This window comes from Mustela lutreola, chromosome 14 (genome assembly GCF_030435805.1).
Source record: "Mustela lutreola isolate mMusLut2 chromosome 14, mMusLut2.pri, whole genome shotgun sequence".
Classification (NCBI taxonomy): domain Eukaryota; kingdom Metazoa; phylum Chordata; class Mammalia; order Carnivora; family Mustelidae; genus Mustela; species Mustela lutreola.
Window position 1 is genome coordinate 54415756 of NC_081303.1, and position 13267 is coordinate 54429022.

Genomic DNA, 13267 nt, shown 5'->3' on the forward strand with positions numbered 1-13267 from the left:
GGTCCATATACTCTATGGAGTGTTATGCATCCATCAGAAAGGATGAATACCCAACTTTTGTATCAACATGGATGGGACTAGAAGAGATTATGCTGAGTGAAATAAGTCAAGCAGAGAGAGTCAATTATCATATGGTTTCGCATATTTGTGGAGCATAAGAAATAACACAGAGGACATGGGGAGATGGAGAGGAGAAGGGAGTTGGGGGAAATTGGAGGGGGAGACGAACCATGAGAGACTGTGGACTCTAAGAAACAAACTGAAAGCTTTGAAGGGGCGGGGGATGGGAGGTTGGGTGAGCCTGGTGGTAGGTATTATGGAGGGCACTTATTCCATGGAACACTGGGTTTAGTACATAAACAATGAATTCTAGAACACTGAAAGGAAATTTAAAAAATAAATTAAAAAAAAGAACAAATGAGTATGTTAAGATCCAAATGCAGAATCTGACCCACCAGACTCAGTAGAATTTACTTAAATAATAAACAAACAGGTATTTTATATTCTAAAATACTTTACTTGAGCTAAAAAGATAGCATATTGTATTTTTACCTTAGTGCATTATAGTTTTTCTTATTCATATTACTGTTTAAAGTATTAAGAGAATTTTCTCTGGATGTGATGAAAAATTCTGCTAGTTTACAGATAGGCTAGTGTCTGTACATGCCCTATAACATTTGTATATTCATTCATTTAATCAATTATGTGTGAATTTTGTATGGTACAGTAAATTAGATATTATTGTCCTCAGTTTTTATTCTATCTTATCCTTCACGTAAACTGTAGATCATAATTTTGTAGTTTCAAAAAAAAAATAAAAGTCATTCAAAATCAAGAAAAGGGGATATTTCTTATACCAGATAAATATCAAGGTCATATAAAAAAGTTTTTTTCATAATGTATCAGCACTACTGATAACCAACCAACAATGGTTTAAGTATTACACAGAAATTTTTCAGTTTCAATTACTGATACTTGAAGGAGCGTGTGTAAACCATACCATATCCAAACACATATATGACTGTATAGGTAATTCCTCAAATTGTAAGAAGAAACATATTGGAGTCAGATATAAGAAATATCTGATATTGGATATCAGATATCAAACAAACATATTGGAATCAGACATAAGAAATAAGTACATATTGGAATCAGATATAAGAAATAACCACACCACCATAGAATCTTAATTAGCAGACTAGAAAAGATGGTACACTATAGTTTATGTAACTATAAATAGATCTGGTTAGTGTCAATGAAATTTATGTCAATATAGTATTAAAGGGCCTTATCAGAGGTTTCAAATGGATCCAATGCTGAGTTAATAAGAATTTTTAAAACTAAACATCATGGGGTGGCTCAGTGGGTTAAAGCCTCTGCCTTCAGCTTGGGTCGTAATCCCAAGGTCCTGGGATGGAACCCCACATCTCTGCTCAGTGGGGAGCCTGCTTCCCCCCCACTGCCTCTCTGCCTACTTGTGATCTCTTTCAAATAAATAAATAAAATCTTAAAAAAAAAAAAACTAAACGTCATGTTCTTTTCCTTAATATCACCTCCTAAATATTGAATGCATAATTAATGAAAAAATTCAAAAGCAGTAATGTGCAGTACTAAGAATGAACTGTAGGAAACTATTCATCTTATCAGTCTTGATATAAAATCACTTGGGAGAGGAAAAGGCTAATTTAAAGTTCTGTTTGTACTATCAATGATCTGATCACTTTAAAAAAATGAGGAGGGGGTGGATATGGATCAAGGGGAAAAGAGAACATATAATAAATCTCAGAAGCCATTCATCAAAGGATTTGATTCCAACATTATTGCTTTATTAAACTTTATCTTCTCCATACTTCTAAATAGAAAACAAATATGAGATAATATCTGACCCTGAGATTTCATCTTAAATCTCACTAAAAATGTCATTTAAGAGTTTGGAACTTGATGTAATTTCACTTATTACTTCTCATTTGGATTCCTTGCTAAAAATTTATTTCAACAGTATGTTATTTTAGCAATATGTTTCACCATCTAATAACTAAAATATGTTAAAATACACTAATGGTAGATATAATCGTTTAAATCATAAAAATTAGCAATGAAATTAAAACTACTCCCAGTATTTATAAAGAAAGATAAGTTTTGGGCGCCTGGGTGGCTCAGTGGGTTAAGCCGCTGCCTTCGGCTCAGGTCATGATCTCAGAGTTCTGGGATCGAGTCCCGCATCGGGCTCTCTGCTCAGCAGAGAGCCTGCTTCCCTCTCTCTCTCTGGCTGCCTCTCCATCTACTTGTGATTTCTCTCTGTCAAATTAATAAATAAAAAAATCTTTAAAAAAAAAAAAAAAAAAAAAAAAAAAAAAAAGATAAGTTTTAAGTCAGTTATCATCACACTATGCATAGGAATATGTCAATGGCACAGTTGTAAGTGATGAGATCTTCAACTGTCCTAGCAAGTTACTTCTATTTGTCATAACTAAAAATTCTTGATAGTAGAGACAGAGCTCAGGTCTGTAATAGTATTGAAAATCTCTGTTCATACTACCCAAATGCAAACAGTTGGCATCATATAGGAAATACCATACTATTAAGTGTGTTAAATTCATTTCGTTGTACCACGCTTTAATTTACACCAAAATGTATGATCCCCGACATACAATCTATGTGAATCAAATAAAGGGTAGCAAGTCAGATCAGACATATCTTTCCAAAAGTATATTTAAGTGCTGCAATTAGTTGCAGGATAAACCTCTGCTTAAAACAAACCAAAATACATTATTTTCTTGACTGCTAAGGACAACAGATTCTTTTTCTAGAGTTCATGAAAGGCTACTAAAGGATACAAGGACAAGGCTAGGAAGAGGGTAACTTGGGTTCTCCTTTATCATCTATAGTGCATTTTGAGTAAGATTTTGTTTAGGATAGACAAAAGCCTTCTGTTACTTGGACGAAATTTGAAATTTTCTGTATTATATCTCAACTTGTATCATTGACTTTGCAAAGAGCTCAGGGAAGACAGAAACGAAGTAAAGACTGGCCAACAAGAACAAGAATTCAACCTAAATATTAGGAATATATAAAAAGTTCAGGAATATACAATGACTCAATTTCCTGAATAAATAGGAGATTCCAGTTATCATTTCCTCATCATGTAATCTCACTCTCACTTCTACCATAATCCAAGTTGTCTCATTAGAATGAGAACAGTTAATACTACATCTACCTACTAAGAGGTCATTCATTGTTCCTACCAACGAGAAGACATTGGTACTTCACATCTATTAAATGCATCTTTAGCAGTATCTGTCAAATTTGGATCAAGTAAAGCCCATTTATGACACGGTATCAACACTGGTGTCTATTAATATTTAATAGGTATCATCATGACAAGACCTTGATTAATTTTCTAACATTAAAATAACTTTTTTTTCAATTTAACACATCTCTTCTCTTCCAAAATAAAATACCTGCGTATCTTATTTCTATCATGAGCAATGTAGGAAGGAAGTGCCACTGTACTCTGTTCTACTAAATCACAGTATTGTACTCTGAGAACTGTCAACATTGTTTTAGTCTTCCCCAGTGAAAAATACTTGAAAATGTTCATACTCTTATAAAACAGTTGGGCATATATTCTATAATATGCCATTAGCTTGTGGTAAATATGAATCTTAAACCATAAAGTTATATTTTTCACCTGAAGAATTGCTTTTGAAACTGAAAACTGATACCATATGCCATATGCATTGGATTTCTGTAGCAAATGCTTTGTGGGAATAAAAATTATTTTCACCTTGAATGATTCTGAACTTCATACAGAACAAAATAAGCAAGTTATAAAGAAAGAAAACTAAACATCTAACCAACTAAGTTTACTACAGATCACAGAGACTTCTCAAGATTATAGGCATAAGTGCTGCCAGAAGGGAGATATTCCAACTTGGGCAATGTGGTGTTCAGCCCACCTAAATTCACCAGGTGGTTTAACTATGTGGTCTTCTTTTGCTGTCCTATTTTGTTGTGATTTTATACACTAAAAACAACTGCTGAATTTACTGAGAGGAAAAGTAATCAGTGTATCAAATATTATAGAATCATGGCAAAGAAAAGAAGAAGCTTTCAGCACACATTTAAAATAATCACAGTTATGTCTCAAAGAGAGTTTTAAATAAAATTATTTCAGATGTCAAAAATCATGAAAAGCAAATGAAGTAATATGTATTTTTTAATTTTCATTTTTAACACCATATCTTCTCTTGAATATTGTACAGACTGTCAAGATTAAGGAGAAAATTAATTTAAAAAACAGTAAAATATTAAAAGAAGCAAAGTTACAAATAAACTTCTAGTCTTTTGCTAGCACTTTGTGTGTGTGTGTGTGTGTTGGGGTGGGAGGATAATACCAGTGATCTAGTAACTTACAAAACAAAGCTTCAATTGATATATTCCTGGTTACATACCCACATTCACCTCTCATTTTCAGAAGGACCTTGGGCTGTTTACTTCCAATTATCTAGTGGGTTTTAAGAACAATCTTGTTGGGGTTTTTGCACTGCTACCCTTATTTCATATTCTCTAGTCATCCCTGTCAGTTACAATATAAGATTCAGAATTGCAATACCCAAGATTTTTTTGCTTTTTTTTTTTTCCTCTTCAATGTCTTTTATCTTTGTGGATTGGATTGTTTTTAAAATCTGTTCAATTTTCTTTTAGTGGTGTTTGCAGAGAGTACAGAGCTTAACCTCTTTAGAAAACCTCTCTTTATATTATGTTTTATTCTTTTTTTTTTTAAAGAATTTATTTATTTATTTGACAGAGACCACAAGTAAGCAGAGAGGCAGGCAGAGAGAGAGGAGGAAGCAGGCTCACTGATGAGCAGAGAGCCCGATGCGGACTCAATCCCAGGACCCTGGGATCACGACCCGAGCCGAAGGCAGTGGCTTAACCCACTGAGCCACCCTGGCGCCCTTATGTTTTATTCTTAATATGGCAATTACATGGAAGTATCTTGAGAATCCATGGTATTAACCAAATTCAATGTATTCTAAAGCAATTTGAAAGTGTTTGTCTATTGGTTAATTAAAAATAAATGAGTATGGGACACCTGGACAATGTAGTCACTGAAGTATCTTACTCATGATTTTGGCTCAGGTCATGATCTCACATTTGAGAGATACAGCCCCATGTTTGGCTCTGTGCTGAGTACAGAGTCCACCTGAGTTTCTCTCTCTCTCTCTCATACCCCGCCCCTCAAAGAAGAAATAAATAAATAAGTACCATTCATGTAAATAATACTGTTAGTTAAAAATGGAGTGATATCACTAAGAATGTAAGTGTAGGGAGCAATAGAGTTCCATTACTCAACTAAAACAATGACTAATCTGGAAAAAACTGAATCAACTTTTGTAGAACACTGAGAATCTAATAAGAATCTTAAAACAGTCAAGGGAGTGCTTAATGAAAAAAGAGTCTGCTAGATTTTGGTAAGAGCATGTTGTGGCATTTTGCATACCTGCCTACCATCCTCCATTATCTAGCTTAGAGATGGCCATAGGGATGGCAGCTCCTTTTCTTCATTAAGTATTTTGGTTATCTTTAAAAGTCAGAACAAGAACATAGACCTTGTTCTCAAATAATTATGACTATGCATTGGGTCCAGTCTTGTCATTCCTTAATGAATCTGCTCAGGGGTTTTTACTTATTTCACAAAGAAAGTTTCCACTTTCTTTGGAAACTCTCTCAGGGCTAGAGTGATCTCTCTGTGGGATTTGTTGGAAGCACTGAAAGGCATATAGGGGGTATAGCTCAGGGGTAGAGCATTTAACTGCACTGAAAGGCATATGATACCTACCAACACCTGGTACAATGTACACAGATAGGGCAAGCAGCAGACCAGAAAACATAGAAAAGCAGCAGCTAGGGAAGGGGATACACTAGGAAGTAAAGGTTTTAAAGAATTCTTACACCAGGGATTCTAGAAGTTCAAACACACAGAAAAGATTCAAGAAAACCATCAAGTTTCCTCTGCTGGCTATATTTTAGTCTCTAGGTAAGCAGGAAGTAGAGACTAAGGCAGGATTATAAATGGTCTGATAAGCACTGAAGGAGAGAGAAATAAAATTTTGAATAGCTTAAAACCGCCAAATTTGATGAAAGACATAAATCTATACATCCAAGAGCTCAAAGAATTACAAGTGGTATAAAGTAAAAAATATTCACACCAAGACCTATAATCAAACAACTGAAAGACAATGAAAAAGTTTTAAAAGCAGCAAGAAAAAAAATGACTCATTGTGTCCAAAGGATCCTCAGTAAAATTAGTGACCAATTTCTAGTCAGAAATCATGGAGGTCAGAAAGCAGTGGAATACCATATTTAAAGTACTGAGAAAAAAACCTGTCAATAAGAATTCTGTATCCTGGGGTGCCTGGGTGGCTCAATGGGTTAAAGCCACTGCCTTAAGCTCAGGTCATGATCCCAGGGTCCTGGGATCAAGGCCTGCATTGGGCTCTCTGCTCAGCGGGGAGCCTGCTTCCTCCTCTCTCTCTGCCTGCCTCTCTGCCTACTTGTGATCTCTGTCAAATAAATAAATAAAAACCTTTAAAAAATTTTTCTTAAAAAAAAAAAAAAAAAAAAAAAGAATTCTCTGTCCAGCAAAAGGGAGCTTCAAGAATGAAGCAGAAATAAAGACATTCACAGAAAAGCAAAAGAAGAGGATAGTGTTAGCAGGAAACCTGCCCTATAAGAAGTGCTAAAGGGATCCTTTAAGCAAATCAAAGAACACTAGAGAGTGAACCCAAACCATATGAAGAAATAAAGTGCACCAGGGAAAAAAAAAATGGTATAAGTCAATGTAAAGAGTCAGCATTGGGGCACCTGGGTGGCTCAGTGAGTTAAATCCTCTACCTTTGGCTCAGGTCATGATCCCAGGGTCCTGGGATTGAGCCCTGCATTGGGCTCTCTGCTCGGCAGGGAGCCTGCTTCTCACTCTCTCTCTGCATGCCTCTCTGCCTACTTGTGATCTCTGTCAAATAAATAAATAAATAATCTTAAAAAAAAAGAAGAGTCAGTATTAATGTGTATTTGGTTTGTAATCACTTTATTTCCTATATTAATTAAAAATAAATGAATAAATAATTACAATTCTATGTTAATGGCCATATAATGTATAGAGATGAAATTACAGCAATTACACACACAGAAGAGAGGAAGAGATGGAGCTATATAAGAGCAGAGACACTATATTCTGTCAAATTTAAGTAGGTATTAATTCAAACTAACTTCTTATAAGTATAAATGTATTGACTGTATCCCCAGGTTACAGTAGGTACTAATTTAAGTAGGTAAATTTAAGTAGGTAATTCCTTGGGTATGAAAAGTATATCACAATATAAGTCAGATTACCTCCCACTTCATTTTGCAATACTGGTTTTAACTCATTATCACAAACTGGTAAAGAAAATAAAATCTTAATTTTATTTATAAGAGGATGATAAATTAAAATGCATGATGAACAACAATAACAACAACCTACCAGCATTTAAGAGAATAATGCAGAGACAAACTAGGACTTAATCCACAAATGAAAAGAGGATTCAATCATTAAAATATCTATCAACAAAATTCATTTTATTGAAATATTTAAGAATTAACTTTATGAAGAACCATTAGAAAGAACTTGATGTAGCAGCCATACTTAAGCAATCTTTAAGCACGACTGAGTACAAAGTTTTCAAACCCAGTTAGTAATGAAGAAGAAACCAAAGTTGACATGTACTTTTCTTTTATGTTATATTAGTCACCATATAGTACGTCATTAGTTTTTGATGTAGTAGTGTTCCAAGATTCATTTCGGAGTGTACTTCAAAAAAAAAAAAAAAAAAAAAGATTGTATTATTTATTTCAAAGAGAGAGAGTGAGAGAGAGAAAGAGACAGCACAAAAAGGGGGCTAGTCAGAGGGAGAAGCAGGCTCCCCGCTGAGCAGGTAACCTAATGCAGGACTTGATTCTAGGACTCCAGGATCATGACCTGATCGGAAGGCAGACACTTAACTGACTGAGCCACCAAGCACCCTATAAAAATTTTACAATACACTTTTAATATTTCAATATACAATTTTAATATATAATTATTAAGGGCAATTTCATGAAAATCAGGAAACAGGCAGTGCTGTCACTATTTCTTCTGATACTGAACAGTGATGTGAAATTTCTAACTAAATGCAATGAGAGACGGCAATGAAATTAAATTACAAAATCCAGGACAAAAGAAGAGGAAAACATCTTTTTTTTATTTTTTTTTTGAGAAAAGATGAGATTATATCATTAGAAACTTAAAGGACTAAACTAAAGATATCAGAATAATTAAAATCCAACACTAAACAATTTTATTTTTTATATCATTTGCCAAAGAGATGGAAGTAGCAAAAATCAGCAAAATTATAAAATGTCACAGAATTAAAAACAAAGCAAACAAAACAAAACTCTGAGGAAGCTGGCAAAACAGGACCAAAAAAAAAAAAAAAAAATAGAGAAATGGGTCATCTTCTATTATATGAAGACCTAATATTATTAAAATAACTGTTCTTACCAAATTAATATATGAACTAAATTGAAATTAGTGCTTTAGTGCTTTATGTATTCTTGGAAGTGGGTGACAGGAATTTGACAAATTGATTTGTCTAATTATGAGTCCCAATCATAGGACTCCAGTTCCCTAGATGAAGATCAGTTAAACAATGAGTTTATGAAGCATTTCTGGTCAAATAGACATGAGAGAAAGCCTGTTTGGGCAAGACTTCTGAGAAAGTATCCATCATTCCTAAGACATAGGGGAGAAGAGCCTCAGGCCCATCTTCCTAGGGATGTTGCAATGTCGAGAAATGAAACCTGGAGCTGGAATGGGTATCATCATCTCGAAAACCTTCTGAGGATGAAGTTAACAAACAGGATGAGGACACAAAAAGACATGGGAACTACATCTGATGAAAAAAGAATAAATTTCCTTAGAGTAGGAGGATGGGCTAACTGGGTGATGGGCATTAAGGTGGGGCACTTGATGTAATGAGCATAATATGTAATGAGCATTATATGAGTATCATATGCAACTGATGAATCACTAAGTTCTACCCTCAGAACTAATGTTACACTGTTTGTGAATTATCTTGACTTTAAATAAAATGCTAAAAAAAAAAAGAATAAATTTCCTTATCATTTAAGCCAGTTTGAGTTAAGATTATTTGCAACTGAGACCATCTCAAAAGCTGTAATTAAACTGCAGATTTGAAAAGCAATACGAGTAAACTAAACAGTGAATCTAAAATGCTCTAAGAGGCTATCAGTCAAGAACCTCTGTACTAGATAAAATAGATTGTTACAGAGGTCAAAAATGCTGAGATATAAACTTTTTGAAAGTAGCTACCAGTAAAACAGTATAATTGAGGTCAATTCATATTCTCACAGCATAAAACCGTATTTTTAAGGTGCATAATTTTATTTTTTTTATATTATACATTTCCTATTTTATAAAGTCACTCATGTTCACATTTGTGTGCCATGAGATACCAAAAGCCTATGGAAAAAGTTTTCTAGACTAAAATAGAGAAAATAAATAGAGTTATCTCCAAATTGGGCTGGCTCTTCCTTCTTATCTCTTGATTTAAAAAAAAAAAAAAAAAAAAAAACCTGAGAATGCTTTAATGGGAAATGTCTTTGGGATGGGTAAGGGGATGTACTGGCATAGGATTTACAATGTAAATCTGGGAATGCGTGAGTATGTGGAAATCATACACACCTTTATGAAAATTCATACATCAGATCTGAACTAAGAATTTGCATGGTCCGTCCTCAACATGTTCATCACTATAGCATGGAAAGATATTTTCTGCAGAAACCATGAGTTAAGATAATTTTTGTTTTCACAAGATTAACATAAAACAACTGGAATGCTGTCTCTGCCATGCGATGGTGAAAGGATATTCGTTAAAGCAGTTATAGAAATCACTTGGTAGAAAAATCTTATTTCCAAGACAATTAAGACATTATTGCCATTAATCACTTACATTGATGAATCTTTGTGAATGCCTAGCTCTGTTTCAGTGGAAATGCAATCTTAGTAGTAAACTCTGTACCTGAGGATGACAGATTCTAGAGAATTATTCGTTCATTCTATTTTTAAATGAAAATTGATTAGCTACTCTTGGGAAATGATACTATATACTTAGCCAAAATTAATTGGACTTATAATAAAAATGTCCCTCTAAGCTTAAATAGCATTGTATATTGTTAAGTATTCAAAGATATTAAGAATAAAAGGCACATACAAAATGAAAGTAAGGTATACAAATATAAAATAACAGTGATCAAAAAACTGGAAGAGGGCTTCTGTATCATGTTTTATCTGTTTTTTTTATAATAAACGATAAACAATCATTTAAAATTTTAATTGCAAAAGAAATACTATACCTTGAAATGTTACAATGAACATTTTATATCGGTATATTTGCCAAGTTTTATAATGACTTGGAAGTTTTACTGCTTTGTTTGTAAAATGACTGGAATAAAATTAAATTTCAATTATGAGCTTAATTCCATTGTCTTTACTCAAGTATAGACTCTCATGACTACATTTAATTAGGCTCAGTATGTTAAGTGAGTATTAAAAGAATAACTTTAAAACAAACTAAAAATGTGGAACTCTAAAGCAGAAGCTAATGTAACCTGGGGACAGGAAAACCTACAGCATAAATGCAGAAAATCCTTTCATTGCTCTGCTCCAGTGAAGCCTAAAATGCCAAGAAACAAGAACTGAGTTATCTAAATATAAAGTTCCATTGATATTCTGAACTGCTATAGTTTGTTAATTAAATCATAATTTTAAGAAGTATGCTAATAAAATTTGGTAAAAACTCTTACAAGTATTCCACTCTACTGATACCCATAGAATTAATAGCAGTCTATGCTGGAAAACTTTTTAAATTAATGAACACTTCTTTGTAGTAGAATTTTCATTATTAAGCTAGTTTGGGTAGGTTATCTCCCTTCAAGCTCCTGTGAAATGCAGAGTGTTTGGCTTGGGGGTCAAATGCCCTATTCAGTCACAAGAGTTCATGATTCTGTAAGCTTTAACAAGTTAAACATTTGGTATCTCATACACCTATCCATGGACCCATTTTGCAGTGCCCTGAAAATTATAAGGTTTCTAGTGAACTCGAAGATGGTGTTAACATGAAGAATTAACTATTATTATCTCATTTTTTAAATATTTTATTTATTTATTTGAGAGAGAGAGAGAATGAGTGAGAAGCAAAGGCAGAGGTTGAAGCAAAGTTCTTGCTGAGCAAAGAGCCCTATGTGGGGCTTGATCCCAGGACCCCTAGATCATGACCTGAGGTGAAGGCAGATGCTTAACTGACTGAGCCACCCAGGCACCACACTATTATTTTAAATGAAACTTTAAACAGATACTTTCTTTACTTCAGATTATGAAGAATAAAACACCAAAGTTAAATATAATATTTAGGGTAGCTACCCTAAATAATAGCTATTATTTGTACTCTGGGGCATCTTACAAAGAAAAACTATAGTAAAACAGCCCTTGTCATTTCACTAATTCAATCTCTTTAACTGTTGCTTTGGTGCTACCAACACTACCTATCATGTCACACTGCTTTACTTCTTTAACTAGTGATGCTTGCAAGTGCCAGTATTGGTTAAATTATTTCAAAAAGTCAAACCAAACAATATGGTCATTTTTACTTTATCTGTACATGAGCAACATCTAGTAGTAAGCAGTAAAAGCAAATGTGACACATGACAGTGATTCAATGAGTGAAGTGTACTAAAAAAAACACATATGCAACAGGGTGTTTTCAGATGTCAGGGCAGTCTACCCAAGAAATGATGCAACTTAATAAGAAAATCACTATAAATACGTTGTTGATCTCACTAAGACTTGACATCATCACAATTCTAGCACCCTCATTAAGAAAAAAAAAAAAAAAAAGCTTCAAAGTCCTTGCCTTAATATGAAGAAGGTCACTAGCAGCATTCTTCTAACAATAACATTTTTAGCTAAAATTACATCTTATCTGTCAGCCTTGAACTAAGCACTCTACATGTATTGCCTCATTTAATGCTATAGCAGTTTTCTCAACTTGTCCTGTTACCATCTTCATTTTACGTATGAAGAAAATGAGATTGAGAGAAATTAAATAATTGCTCAAGGTCATGCAGCTATAAGAATACATAATAGAAATGTAAAATCGAAATGGAATGTCATTAAAAAATAATATGTCAAAAATATGATGCTATTAAATTTCAATAAAGCCTAAAGAGATCTATTACATCAAATCAAGCCTTGCAACTTTAAATAGTAACCAGGAAACACTGAGAAACCTATCACAATGGAAGGAAATACATTAAAGTTTATTTATTTACAGAGCAGTTATTAAGAAAATAGAAGAGTCATCATATACACCTTTTGGCAAGGTAGGATCTTCCTGAAATCATATGGTGTCTTTGTCTTCTGCCCCCATATAAAATCTATACCCAGTACACAATCATATACCAACCACGATCTTTAATCCTCCATCTGAGATAATAAAACTGATCCTACCAGCTGAGTTAGTATTGTTTCAACCTGGAAAGAAAAAGACTTAAATATAAAGATGAAAAACTCTATCAAGTCCATAATGTAGATATTTCCATGTAAGAATAATATATGTGTATTTAGGCACAGTGTGGCAAAATTAAAACAAATCTGGAGTATTAGGGCATATGAGAGAGTAGACTTGTGACTCTTACTTGAAGCATGCAAATGACTTTATATTCTTATCTGATGTTGAAAGAGGTAAGACAATGTGTCTAATTTTGTAAATAGTATTAAAATATTTAGAATTTAATGTCCTAAGTTTAATTTATTCATTTTAAGAGACCTGCCTAGATGTTTAGGTAAAATTTCTGTGTAAGGACCTGTTTGGCATTTGAAGTACTTAAAAAGAATACTGAAATCCTTAAATGTGTAATGCAACTTTAAGTGTTAGAGATAATTTAATGATTCAAGATTATGAATAAGACTACTTACTAAATCAGTTCAATTTTAATCAAACACTAATCAAGGATCTAGAAAAAGTGATTGTTCTACAGTTTATGTAGAGATTACTCAGTTTATAAACAAATATAAAAGTAACGCTCAGGCAACCCCTAAAAAAAAGAGAAAAAAAAAGAAAAACACAAAGAGTAAAGCAGTACAGCTTCAAGCCATAGATAAGTA